General features: G+C 38.7%; 1 pseudogene; it reads left to right on the forward strand.

Moving 5' to 3' along the window:
• The window catches only part of LOC121934944, a 4819-nt pseudogene extending 561 nt beyond the window's left edge, over positions 1 to 4258 (forward strand).

The following is a 4258-nucleotide window of genomic DNA, read 5'->3' on the forward strand; positions in this document are numbered from 1 at the left end:
CCCAGAGCTCTCTTTGGCAGAAGGCTCAGTGTCTCATTAAACTACCCAGAATTCCCTAGCACTGATAAACTATAAAGTAATTTGTTGGAGAGTAACTACATATATAGTTACTTGGAAGTACTATATGCAACTATATTACTTGAAATTAAGTATATATATATATAAATATAAATACTTAAGTGTGTATATACTTGAAAGTAACTATTTATACATATAGTTCTTACTTATTGTCCCGTACTCCCAAGGAAAGTCACAGATAACAGTTTAAGAGAATCACGAGTGCCTCTGCACTGTGGAAATAAAGCGGTTTGACACACTTGAACTGTCTTGGTGCCATCCTATGGAATCCTGGGAGTTGAGTTTTGCAAGATCTTTGGTCTCCTTGCCACAGAGTGCAGGTGCCTCACCAAACTACAGGTCCCAGAGTCCTCTAGGATGGGGATCCGGCAGTTAAAAGTGGTCCAAGTGCCTTGTTTTACAGTGTGTGTAGACTGGCCAAACTGAAGTGTATTCAGGTGCAATTAAGCAGATTAAGAGCAGGCACTTTACAAACTGGATTAGTTCTTCATCATGGACCTATAATTGTAAACTCAGAAGTTCTCAGTTTTCACTCATTTGACAGTGGACCACGCTCCTTAAGAGTTTGGAGGAGTTTCCTTCCTTGGAGGTCTTTAGCAGAGCTGGATGGCCATCTGTCAATGGGACATTGATTGAGAGTTCCTGCATGGCAGAATGGGCTGGGCTGGATGGCCCTTCTTGGGGTCTCTTCCAACTCTACAATTCTACTGTGTTGCTGACTGTTACATAATGCATACCCCATATCTCCCTTTTCCTATAGTGACAAGAGCTATCTTTCTTGTTTTGTGGTGCTCCGTCAGGATATAAGATTCCTGTGATTGAAAACCTGGGGGCCACCTTGGACCAGTTTGACGCTATTGATTTCTCCGACAACGAGATCCGGAAGTTAGATGGGTTTCCTTTGCTGAAGAGGCTGAAAACTTTGCTAATGAATACAACAGATTGAGGTGAGTGGGTTAATTGGTGAAACATAGATACTCTGATACATGTCTGGCCATATTGGCAGATTTACCCATTGCTTTATTCATATTGTACCCCTTTTGCAAACTTGGACCCAAGGCACCTTACAAAACAGAGATGACAGTCTTGAGTTGCTCCACTCTCGTTCTATTTACACGAGACAAGCTTAAGACCAGCTTGGATTTCAGAAAAGAAACAGCACTGTATTAGTCCTTTCCAAACCCAGTGTAAAATCTCCTTTATTTCCTTTTTATTGTAGCCGAATAGGTGAAGGATTGGAACAGTCCCTGCCAAACCTCAGGAACTCATTCTTACTAACAATAACATCATGGAATTGGTACGTAAAGTAAAAGTGAAGAAGAAACGTTACATCCATTTCAAGTGGACAATGTGTGTGTGTATCATTTGGAACTAACATTGTATGTGTTTTTGTCTCATTCAGGGTGATCTGATCCTTTGGCAACTGTCAAATCACTGACTTACCTGAGGTATAGATCTTTGTTTCTTTAGCCTCCTCTCTGATATCTATTCTTAGTTTAAAGTTAACAAGAAATGCAGTGCTAATATATATCTACACACACCACACACACACCCACACACACTGTATATATTATATTATATATATATATTATAGAGAGAGAGAGAGAGAGAGAGCTGCAAACCATGCCCTATGCAGAGGCTTAGGGAACTAGGTATGTTTGTCTGGAGAAGAAAAGGGTAAGGGGTAACATGAGAGCCTGCTTAAACATTTGAAGGGATGTCTATTGAGGATGGAGCAAACTTGTTTTCAGCTGCTCCAGAGTCTAGGACACAGAGCAATGGATTCAAGCTGCAGGAAAAGAGATTGCACCTAAAACTTAGGAAGAACTTGACAGTAAGAGCTGTTGGACAGTGGAAGACGTTTCCTTAAAGAGAGGTGGAGTCTCCTTCTTTGGAGGTTTTTAAACAGGCTGGAGAGCCATCTGTCGGAAGGCTTTGATTGTGTATTCCTGCATGGCAAGGTGTGGACTTGACCCTTCTGGTCTCCTCCAACTCTATGATATTTAAGATGAATTTTATAATAGCTTAGTTTTTCATGCCTATTTATATATATATATATATATATATAAAACAAAGGGAAAAATGGAAGTACTTAGCTTTTTTTTAAAATCCCTTAAAATTTTATTTTAAACGACTATTAGAGATGTTATTTCACCTAGTTCTTCTTAATATGTTCATCTAATAGCATGGGCTATAGCATTTTACATTAGGAGAGGGTTCACATGGGTGAATGCATGAACATAGAAAAGTAGATATCAAGAGAAAGTAGGCTGAAGCATTCAGTTATCTAAAGTTCCTGTACAATCTGAAATAGTACCAATTTGCCACTTCAGAGCTAGCCTTTCTCCTTTCCATGAATTAGACAATTGTCACATAAAGTGCCGTATCTGTAGCATTCATTCAAAGACTGTTTTCTCTTGTATTTAAAAGATATGCCTTCTCTTAAACAAACATGACAGTTTCTTTACAGAAGTAAAATTAATAGAATGTGTGTTACAGATAAGTAAAACAATCAATTCGTTTAATTTTATTGCTTTAGAGTGAACCATTGATCCTTTAGTTATTTTTTTATTTATATCCCAGCTTAATGCCAGATGGGATTTATTATATTTGTTATGTGGTTGTAATGTTTTATTCTGTTTCTCAGTGCTTTCCCCCACTGTTTTAATAAATGGCTTTATTACATTGCTTATGGAGCATTGTATATCTGTGAACTAAGTAGATACCATTCTTCTTTCTCCGCAGCATTTTGAGGAATCCTGTGACAAATAAGAAAATTATGGTTGTATGTAATCTACAAGGTGCCACAGGTCAGAGTGCTGGATTTCCAGAAAGTGAAATTAAAAGTAAGTCTTTCATCATTTATGAAGTGTTTATCCCCTTAAGAAGCTAGGCACTAGTTTTGTGGGTGCCTGATTGTATCCTCCGTACACTATATAACTATTAAATATGAAAGTGCCTATCTTACCTCTGACCAATGTATATCAGCCCATCATTTCAAAATGCTGGGTTATTTCTGAACTACCATTCAGTATGTCCAGTTTAATTTTGAGATAGCATCTTTGAAGTATTTTATAGCAATGAGGACATTAGCGTCTTTCTCATAACTGTGACTAATGAAGAAAACCTGATTGTATTGAAAAAACCATCTGGATTAAATGTAGGTTTTCATGTGTGCCAATTTTATTTCCTCTGGTGCCTTTGAGTTTTTTAGCTTTTGGAAAATGGAAATAATAGAGAGGGAATTTGGGGGAAATCTCGGGGGGGGAGTCTCTTGCCACTTGAGGTAAGCAACAAACATATCTTTGGGGGGATAAATAATAGGTTTAGAAGTCCCAAGTTTATGGCAACATACTTTCTTCTTGATAATTGCTGCTCATTGTGTCATTTCCTTTTGGGAAAAGCTATGCGCAGTATATGTTGTTCCTGTTGATGTTTTCATTAACCTTGTGTGTGTGTTGGTATCGCTGTAGGAGCGTCAGGAGGCAGAGAAAATGTTCAAGGGCAAACGGGGTGCACAGCTTGCAAAGGATATTGCCAGGAGAGCAAAAAAAGTAGATACGGGTAACAACTTTAAACTGGCAGGCCACTCCAGAAACACCAGAGGCAATTGCAATCCTTCTGCCAATCAGAAAACTGAATTAAGCCCCAAGATGACACCAAATTTACTAAATGATGAAGGGTAGTCTGCTTTTAAGAACGCTATTGCGGACGGAGCCAACAAAACCAAAAACATTTCCTTTTCTTGACTAATTGTGTCATGAAACTCTACTGTTCCGTGTCCAAGCTGGCAGCTAAACAGTATGCTTAATTGTCTTTTGTTTGGGAGACTCTAAAAGGGTGAGATAATGGGAAGATTATTCTGCTGGTGGTTTCTGAAGGAGCTGTTTCTTCACTGTATCAGTTTGTTAACAAAGATGAGATACTACACTCGATTGAATTCAAAGCTTCTTTCGAAGCTCGAGAAGCAAATGATGGCATTCATCTACTTAACAGTGCACTTTTCCTTTTAAATGTCAAAACCAGGTGCTGGTTTGCCAACTGACAAAAAGAAGGCTGGCCCTCCCCAGGAGATGTGGAAGCTATCAAGGTGATTTATCAGACCCCTTAAAGAGAGAACCTACCGGAAAAGCTATGCTTTTGGCAGAGATGTGACATAAAAACTTTTACTCCCATTGAC

Source organism: Sceloporus undulatus, chromosome 6, assembly GCF_019175285.1.
Source record: "Sceloporus undulatus isolate JIND9_A2432 ecotype Alabama chromosome 6, SceUnd_v1.1, whole genome shotgun sequence".
Lineage (NCBI taxonomy): Eukaryota > Metazoa > Chordata > Lepidosauria > Squamata > Phrynosomatidae > Sceloporus > Sceloporus undulatus.